Below are 10,072 nucleotides of genomic sequence, written 5' to 3'. Positions count from 1 at the left end.
AAAAAATAAAAACATCCTAAAGCTGGAAGCTGTTTGAAATAGGCAATGTACTACTCTCTCATAGAATACACCTTGCTTGTAATCAACTTCCTGTTTGGAAGAGTCTCTTTCTTCTCCTCATCCCCCCACCCCTTGAGGTCCCATGCCATGTGGAGGCTAATTGTTGCCTAAGCAAAGAACACCCCAGTTTTTACCAGTTGGTTTGTGATTCCAAAGATATAGTGGCAGCTACCAGCAGCATGGGACCTGGGGCAGGGCCTGGGGTTGGATGAGCCATCTCGGTCGAAGGCAGGAGATCAGGAGTAGAGTTGCTGGGACCTGAGGCTGGGGCTCTGGGTGAGTGATCTGGGTCAAGAAGGTCAGGAGTGGATGGCTGGATGCAGGAGTGAGTAGCAGGAGCGAGCTGAATCAGGAGAAGCAGCTTTGTGAGGGTGGGTGAAAAGCCTTGGCAGGAGAAACGTGGCTTAAAAAATTATCTAGGCTATCTTTAAAAAAATTGAGAAGTTCTCATCCGACTTGTGGTTCCCAAAACTGTAAAAATTAAAATTATATATCTAATAATAAAATTATTATATTTTATGAGGTTTTTTTTAAAGATCATTAGAAATCAAGGGATAAAGAGGATACAAATAAAAACCACGTGTCCATGGCTGGGTAGCCATTTTCAGATTTTCTCCGCCTTATCACCATCACTGCTGATGCTACATCATGCAAGAAGAGAGGACAGTTAAATACCATAAACGTGATCTCGCCAATGTGGAGACGTAGGAGAGATTATAGGGAATTCTGGGAAATACCAAGGACTTCTGGGGAATGAAGTCTAGGGTTTAAAATCTCCATTTATACACTGGGCAATGGGGGTTAAATGACTTGCTCAGGATCACCCAGCTAGGAAGTGTCTGAGGCCAGATTGGAATTTAGGACATCACATCTCTAGGCCTGGTTCTCAATCCACTGAGTCACCCAGCTTCCCCTGCAATGTCTTTTCTTACCTGAGACAGAGAAATCGCTTTTCTTCCCTTTCTGCCAGAGCCTACCTGCCCATGGCAATTCCTCCAGTCTGCCCTTACATGATACCATAAAAACAGATCTCTAAATGGAATAAAATGTTCTGGGATTGTTTCTTGCTGAGTTAACTCGTTCAAGGCAGAAAGTGAGATAGCCAATTGTGGGTGAAGGTAGGCAAGAAGGAGCCAATGCTTACCCAGCCAAGATTCTGACCCCTCCAGGGGTTTGTCCTAGAGCCTAACTGGCACTCAGCATTGTCACCAAGGTGCTTTCTCTTCTGTTGCAGGAAGCCAAGTGAGTTTCCTCACTACCCCTCCCAGTGATTTTGCTCCCCAGCTCTTTGGATTGGGTGGTGTTACCTAGGAGCACAGCTGCCTTAGAGCATGCTGCTTATCTGTTCCAATTAGGAGAAGGAGAAACCTAGAGAGGCCAAGTAGCTTGGTCCTCCTCTGGAGCCCAGGGAGTAAGTAGCAGAGTTGAGATTTGAACCTAAGTGCTTTGATTCCAAATCTTTGTGGAAAGAGTCCTGGATCTGGAGGGGGACACCTTGGGTCTGAGCCCCAAATCTGGCACCTTAGGTGGGGCATCTCCTCTCCTGGCCTTGTTGCCTCCTCCATAAAATAGGAGATTTGGCCTGGGGACCTCGGAGGGCCCCTCCAGCTCAAGATCTTTAAGATGTTATGTGAGACCTTCACCCTCCACTGGGCCTCAGTTTCTTCTTCATTCAAAACCAGTGGGTAATCTGGCCTCAGCCACTTCCTAGCTGTGTGACCCTGGGCAAGTCACTAGATCCCTGTTGCCTAGCCCTTACGCCAATACACAGTATTGACTCCAAGACGAAAGGTAAGGGTTAAAAAAAAAACAGTGGGTGGAAGTGGATGGCCTCAGGGTCCTTCCCAGCTCTTCCTCTAGGATTTTAGGTGTGGCTTTGGGACAGATCCTCAGTTTAAAGCTAGAAGGGTTCTCTGAGGCCATCGATCAAATTCCTTATCTTACAGATAAGGAAACTGAGGCATGGGGAGGGGAAGTGATTTGCTCAAGGTCATTCACTGCCAGCTGCAATTCAAATGTACAAAGGAGAGGGGGTGGTGATGTCACTGAAGATTCGTGTTGCCTTCGGTGTCACTTGATTTTAATGGAAGGATTGGCTCTTCATTTCGGAGGCGTCCCCATCCCCCTTTAGTTCGCCACACCCAGGAGGGAGCTGTTGACGCCGCTGTGAGCAGCCTCTTCCGGCCCAGACCTCCAGAGGCTACTGCATCTGAGACTCTGCAGTATTGGAGGTAGGCACATCCCGCCTCCCTCCCCCTGCCAGCCCGGGGAGCCCCACCCCGCCGACTGCGGCATGCCCATCCCAGCCAATTTCACGCATTCCATTGGTGCTTCTGGGGAATGGGGGCGGGGGAGGAGGGAGGATGCTGTTGAATAAGGCCAGCCTGCCGCCCATTTGGTGCATCCTGGGTTCGCGCATCTTCTTTTCCTTGGCAAGAGGCTGGGTGGGCTTTTGCTTCGTCAGCCCCAGCCCGCGTTCCTGGAGACGTCATTTGGAGCCCTGCAGTGAGTGAGCAGAGTTTAGCTGGTTTGCAGGAGCGCGCTGCCCCAGCAGACTTCCTCCGGCCGCCATGGGGTGGCAGCAGCAGCCAGGCTAAGGGCAGCCTCCAGCCGGCGACTTGTTTTTCAGCTCTTAGGTGGTTAAAGATTCTATGGAAGGAGAAAAATCAATTACAGGGGAAGAGTGGAGGTTGCGCAAGCTGCTCCCAGGCACTGCGGTAGAACTGGAGAGGAGGCGAGACGAGGCGAGGCGAAATGACCGAGCCGGAGAGTGGCGCAGGAGGAGAACCGGACAGCGAGCTGTCCGCCCGCCCCGAGCCCCAAGCGAGCTGGCTTCTGCCCACATCTGGATGGACCCCAGCCCAAGGCACACGCACGCAGGCTCTTCGGCTGAATTCCTTCTGCCCCACTGATTAGAGGTCACCCAGGAAGGAGATGTAGAAAAAGTGCATCATCCTGGCTGACTTCTGCTCAGCGGGGGGCAGCATGACACCGGGGCAAGAGAGCTGGAGCTGGGGTCAGAAGAGCTGGATTCGAATTCTGCAAGTCATCGAGGCCTTACAGGCCTCAACTGTATGGAAGGGTGGTGGCTCGAGGGAGCCCCTGCCCACCCATTTGATGAGCTCCCCAAGATCACAAGGTGTGAGTTTTCTGTTGGGAGGGGGGAGTATGTGAGGGCCACCTCTTTAGATTATGTGTATGATAAGGATCTGGTTTTTCTTTTGGATTTTGTATCTGCCAATGTTGTCCTTGTTCTGAGGAATGTAACTTAGTCAATATTGCTTGCTCTGTAATATCTGTATACATTTAGAGATAAATGTGCCAATTCAGGAGGCCTTTATCACCTTGTTGTTATTGCTTAGATGAGTGCCACAGCCTGCTTCAAAGCTCTCCCTTCTCCAGTCTGTCCTACATATTGCTTCCCAAATGGCTTTCCTCATACAGAGGTCCAACCATGTTACTCCCCTACTCCATAAACTCTGCTGGCTCCCTATTGCTCCTAGGACAAAATAGAAAGTCCTCTGGCTGTTCAAGCCCTTGAAAAGCTCTCTCCAGTCCATCTTTGCAGCTTCTTTGTACCTTCCTCCCCCTCCCACACTCTGCTATCCTACCAGACTGGCAACACTCCACCTCCCATGGCTGTGCCTCTGCCTCTGCCTCTGCCTCTGCCCTCGTTATCTATCTCCCCTGCCTGGAATGCATCTCTAAGGAAATCAAGTCTTCCCTGATCCCTGAGCTGCCAGCTCCTTTCCCTAAGCAGGGTGCATTGAATACCTTTTTATGTCTTCTCTTGATATTAATCTGTATGTACTTCTCTCTGTCATTGGGGTTTCCCCCATTAGAATGGAAGCTCCATTGGAGTAGGAATGTTTCATTCTTTGTACTTGTATCCACAATGGACCAAAATATAAACTAAGCACTTAAATACTTGATTGTTTGATCTGTGTGTCACAAGTTTATTTCCTCCAACCGTCGCAATCCCAGTCAGCATCTTGAGTGAAGGACCCCAAGGAGGGGAAAAGACATAAGCATCCCTACCAGGTCTTTGATTCCTTGTGCCAGAGAGCAACACAAGGCCATTTCCCTGGCCAGTGGCAAGTGATTGGCTTGTGCCCTGTAAGTATTATCTTCCCCAGGCTATTTGCTTTCATCGTTACAATGAGCTGAGAAGATCTATCCCCCTCTTTCCCAGTAACTTCGCAGGTATAATGTCTAGCTGGTCCCCAATAACCCTACAACAACTGGTTTCATGGATATGAATCTCCAAACCCCTTGGTTAGCCAATCTTGAATAAATCAGGGAGTGTTCCATTCATGCTCTCATCCTCCTCAACAATTTACTGGAAGCAGATGATACCTAGTTCCCCTCCACCCACCATCTTGGGACCCTCAAGAATGAAGGATCCTCTAAAACATACATCAGGGGCTTTTCCTGCAAAAAAAGGGTAGGCCAAGAAGGTGCTACCAAATGGCTGCTGACAGCTGGCCCCAGATTTGGAGGCCTGCAGTATCCCACTCCTCTCTCCAGGTGGCTAGAAAGAAGATCTTCTCATAAGTCTTCATTGGATCCATGTCTTGTGGATGTTTTCCCATCACCCTCCGTAAGGTGGGGGTTTTGCCTACCATGGTTATTCATTTGAAAAGTCAATGATGGCGGTGAGTGGGAGAAATTGATCATGAGTCCTTATTGTTGAACAACTCCTCAAATTCAGGGAGTCCTCATTCTAAGGGGTGTAAGCCTCAGGCTCTAACTCAGGAGGGAAGTGAGGCCTGTAGAGGCCTTCACAACCACGTCCACAACTGTGCTTCTGGAATAGGAATAGGGCTGGCATCTCCCATGTGAGGAAACTCTCTCTACCAATGCACATTGGCACTTGTTCTATAAATGAGAGTGGTCCAGAGCACCAAGGCAGTAAGAGATGTGTCCACAGTCACACAACCCATGTTTGTCAGAGGTGGGAATCAAATTCAGGTCTTTCTGACTTGAAGATAGTATTCACCAGAGGTGTCACACTCATGTTTGTGGGCCACATGTAGCCTTCAACACTCCCCAGGTTTAAAACGTAATGGAGAACCATGTGACAAAAGAAATACAAATACAATAAAATGCAGGTAATATGACATTTGAAAACTGAGTCAATAGGCCTCACTGCTGGGGTACTGATGTAGGGGATCAGTGGCCCCCTTACACCACTTACTAAGCCACACTGTCTTCCCTGCAGAAGACATTTATCCCAACTTCTGGGAAGCTACTTGAGTGTGAACAAAGTGTTAAATGGCTTGCTTTTTCACTCCCTGAGTTTCCATGGATCACTATGGCTTTGGATTCCAACCAGCAGCTTAGCTGTTTTGCCTTTTAACCCCCTGAATATTGGCACTTGCCTATCTTTCTGGTGTCACCTCACCAGGTTTGAATATCCTCCCCTCCCCAGGCCACCCCAGCAAAGATGGCCCTTCTCCCTTTCTCACATTCTTACTCCCATTCCCCAATTTACTGACATACACTGGGGTGTCTTACAGGGATTGGAGCTTGGCCACCACCCCTTCAGTCCTGAGGCCTATCAGTTTGTGACCAAGACCACAGGCAAGGATAAAGCATGGGAAGGAGGGAGGGAGAAAGAGAGGAAGTATAAGCAGAGAGAAAAAGGGCACGAAATAGAAATGTAGAAATGGACATGTTGGAAGTGGCAGAGAGAGGGCCCCCACTGTGGTAGCCTTGAGAAGCCAGCTGCTTAGGCTTCTTCCTCCTAACTTGATATAGCATGGAGTAAAATTTGGAGGCCTTTCGGAAGAGACAGGCTATATACTACATGATTATAACTGGGTCTCCCCTCTCCTTGACACAGAGAACACTGGCATTCCAACTGCTACCTTTAATGTCTTACTACAAGGGAATAAAGAAGATGTAGTTGAGGGGGGTAGCTTGACAGAATGGGAACAGGACAGAAGTTGGGGGCAGAGGACCTTGATTCCAATTTAAGCTGTGTGACTGCAAGGAAGTCTCCCAACCTTTCTGAGCCTTATAATCCAAATCTGTAAATTGGGCTGGTAGACTTGTAGATCTAGAACTGAGGGGGCCTTTGAAGGCATATTAGTCCAACCCCTTACTTTACAGAGGAGGAAAATGAGGCCCAGGGAGCAGTGACTTTGGGTCATAGGAGTCTAACTCAGGCTAGAAGGGTCCTCAGAAACCAGTTCGTGTAAAATCCCCATTAAACAGATGGGGAAGTTGATTTTCAGAGAGGTGAGATGAAGATAAAAGGAGCCTAGATTGAGAGTTAGGACATTAGGAGCCATCTAAGCCAACCCCTTTATTTTATAGATAGAGAAACTGAGGCCAAAGGAAAGGAAATGACAGCATAGGATCAGATTTAGAGCTGGAAGGTTCATAAGTTATCACCTAGTCCAACTCCTCATTTTACAGATGAGGAAAGTTAGTTCTCCTCTCCCCAACCCCTCCCCAGGAGGGAGGGGAAAGGACTAAGAATAGTAGGAGCCTAAATCTAAAGTTGGAAGGGATGTCATGGGCCATCCCATCCACTCCTTTCATTTTAGAGGTGAAGAAATGATGCCTGGGGAGATGAGATGAGCTTTGATCTAGAGTTAGACTAATATAGTCCAACTCTCTCCTTTAACACATGACTGAGGGCCAGAGAAGGGAAGTGACTTGCCCAAGGCCAATCGGGTAGTGTCAGTTGAATTTCAACTCAGGTTCTCTGACCAGACCTAGTTCTCTTTTGTACTGTACTAGCTGTGTGAACCTGGACAATTCACAATTTCTGTGAATCTCAATTTCCTTATCTGCACAATAGAATAATAACATCTACCTCAAAGGGTCCTTATGGGGATGGAATGAGATAAAGGGGCAAGCTTTCCTATATCCCAGTATTGTCAAGAGAAAAGTACATTGGGGGCAGCTGGGTAGCTCAGTGGATTGAGAGCCAGGCCTAGAGATGGGAGGTGCTAGGTTCCAATCTGGCCTCAGATACTTCCCAGCTGTGTGACCCTGGGCTAGTCACTTGACCTCCATTTCCTAGCCCTTACCACTCTTCTGCTACTCCAAGATGGAAGGTAAGGGTTTAAAAAAGGAGAAAAGTACATTATAATTTTCGAAGTCCTATCTTTCCCACGATATGAAAGCTCTTATTATTTTTGGCTGTTCTATGTCTAAAACCTGCAGTAGAATTGAAAAAATCAAATTCTTGGTTTGAAAGCAAATGGAAGGGAAAAGAACTCTTAAACATAAGCCAAGATATATGGCTATCAGCCTAGGCTCCTGAGGTCAGCTGCTAGCATGAGGCCACCTCAACCCCAAATTTCAAATGGTATCCTCTTCTAGAACACCTGAGAAATCCCAGATTGAGGGAAGAAGAAAAGGGCTCTCTCTAGCTGGCTGTCAATTACTACATTAGGCCTCGATTTAATCTCTCTCAACCAATATAAAGAGATTAAGTGCTGAGTGATCTACTGCTCACTAGGAAGGGACTTAGAAAGGGAATAGTAGTTTCAAGAGGAGTCATCTCCAAAGCTGGAAGCCTGGGGCATGATTCCAACAACTACTTGATCAATCATTTGGAGAGTGGAAAGAATGGGTTGCATCCCACTCTCCCCCCTATAGTCACTTGGGGGTCCTTTTCACTAACAGTGACACCTACTCTTATCTTCCCAAAGTCCTTGTGCTTTTCCCCTCCTCCCATGTGTATAAGCTCCCAATCACCCCCTTTGGAGCTAGGCTTCAGCATCTCAGGACAGTTATAACCTACTACTTGAGCATCCACGGTAATACCTATATAGGTACCATTGGTAAAATGACTCCCCTCCAAGATCCCCATCCTAGAGCCCCTTAGATTACCTAGTGACTTCCCCGAGCACACCTGGGAGAAGGGACTCTGTGTTCCAAGACATTGGCAGGATATGATCTACCGGCCAGATCTCATTATCTTATCTTAGGCCCTCAATCCACCACCCTTCCAGTTACTCAGGCTCACAACTATGATATCTCTGACCTGGTCACTCAGTAAACCCTCACTGGCTTCATTCCCTTCCTGACAGTGCCTCAGACTCAGGGCTTCATCATCATGACTCAGCTCTCTTTTCACCTTAGAATATCCACCCACCCGTGGTGCCTCCTCCCATTGGTAAGTTCCTTCTGGGGCAGTGGGGCTCCATTCTGGTGACAGGTCCAGGCTGACAATGCTCCTTTTCTACTCTCCCATTTCTCTCCCCATTCTCTCCTCCTCCAGCTCCCTTAGAATGAGTTTCTCGGAGGAGCTGTCTTTCTTTTTGCTTCTATTTGTATGGTAAGATTTTAGCATAGCAACTGGCACATAGGAAGTAATAAATGCTTCTTGTCTGCCTTTTTGGCCCCCTGTTGACTCTGATATCATATTTTATTTTATCTTGCCAAGATGTTCCTCTCTTCCTTCCTACCCATATAATGTTACCAGACATTTCCCCCTATCTTCTTCCTTCACCCTTGTCTCCCATGAAGAGGTGACCTTTCTCTTTGCAAAAAAAAATCTTTCTCCAGGTGCTCCTTTTTTAGGGAAACCCATACTGCATATTGGTTCCAAGACAGAAGAGTGGTAAGGGCTATGCAATGAGGGTTAAGGGACTTGCCCAGAGTCACACAGCTAGGAAGTATCTGAGGCTAGATTTGAATTCAGGTCTTCCTGATCCCAGGTCTGGCTCTCTCTCCACTGCTGCCCTGTCTCTGACTATTTTCTTTTTGTTTTTAAGTTTATTTATTTAATTAATTTAGAATATTTCGCCATGGTTACATAATTCATGTTCTTTCCCTCCCCTTCTCCCACCCCCCCTCCTGTAGCCAACAAGCAATTCCACTGGGTTTTACATGTGTCTGACTCATTTCTAAATCCTTTGAAATCTGGTTTCCAACCTCATCATTTAACTGAAATTGTTCTGTCCAAAGTAATCATTGCTCTCTTATTGGCCAAATCCAATGGCATTTTCTCAATCCTCATGGTTCTTGACCCATAGGGAGCATTTGACAGTATTGGTGCCTACCTTATGCTCCTGGATACTCTCTTCTCGTTCTCCTACTTGTCTGACAGTTCTTTTGCTGCTTCTTCAATCATGCCATGGTCAACAACTGTATATGTCCCACAAGGGTCTTGTCTTGAGCCCCCTTCTCCCTCTATACTATCTTCCATGGTGATCTCACCAGTTTCTATGGGTTAAATTATTATTTTTATAGAAATTATTCCCAGACCTAAATATCCAGCTTTAACTTCTCCTTAGCGCCAAATTCCAAATCACTAACTTTTTTCTGGACATCTAAAACCAGATGTTGCAAACACAACATGCCCAAAATAGAACTCACTGTTTCACTCTGACCCCATCCCAGACCTCCCCTCTTTCAAAGGTACCACCAGTCTCCCAGTCACTTTGACTCACAACCTCAGTACCATCCTTGACTTCCCACTTAGATTCAATCCACATATTCAATCTGTTGCCAAGACTTGTCTTTCTCACAACATCCCTCATAATCATACTTTTCTCTCCACTCATAGCCTCCACCCTGGTACAGACCCGCATGACCTCACACCAAGATTGTTGGAATAACCTGCTGGTGAGCCTCCCTTTCTTAAATTTCTCTCCACTCCAGTAAAGTGATTTTCCTAAAGCACAGGGTCTGACATCTCACCCCTCCCCTGAGGAAATTCCAGTGGCTTTCTAGTACCTCTAAAATCAAACTGCCTTCCCTGCCCAACTTTCTATTCTTTTCCATTTTGCTCCTATTCTTCTCCTCTATGGTCCCACCAAACCTGATGTCCCACACCCAACACTTTCTCTGTGTCTTTCTATAATGATCTACCTTCTTATCGCTGCTCAAATGCTAAGACCCCCCTATTCCCACTCAGTGGTTAAAGCATTCCCTTCTGAGGTCACTTTCTGCCCACTGGGCAAGTATCTTATATCTATATGTATTTCTATGTTATCTCCTCTATTAGCAAGTACACTCCTTGAGGGCAGGGACCTTGGGTTTTACT

At 47.0% G+C, this 10,072-nt stretch overlaps 1 long non-coding RNA gene and 1 other non-coding gene across 2 annotated transcripts; both read left to right on the top strand.

Annotated features, from left to right (window-relative positions):
- The first annotated feature begins 2,593 nt into the window (after positions 1–2,593).
- Positions 2,594–3,091, top strand: LOC130456069 (uncharacterized). The gene has a single exon (XR_008914341.1). It is a non-coding gene; the product is annotated as an uncharacterized LOC130456069 (long non-coding RNA).
- MIR7377 (microRNA mir-7377) lies at positions 2,974–3,031 on the top strand. Its single transcript, NR_127649.1, has one exon. It is a non-coding gene; the product is annotated as a microRNA mir-7377 (primary transcript).
- Positions 3,092–10,072: the final 6,981 nt, after the last annotated feature.

Source organism: Monodelphis domestica, chromosome X, assembly GCF_027887165.1.
Source record: "Monodelphis domestica isolate mMonDom1 chromosome X, mMonDom1.pri, whole genome shotgun sequence".
NCBI classification, from domain to species: Eukaryota; Metazoa; Chordata; class Mammalia; order Didelphimorphia; family Didelphidae; genus Monodelphis; species Monodelphis domestica.
This window is presented reverse-complemented; position numbering and strand designations above follow the sequence as displayed.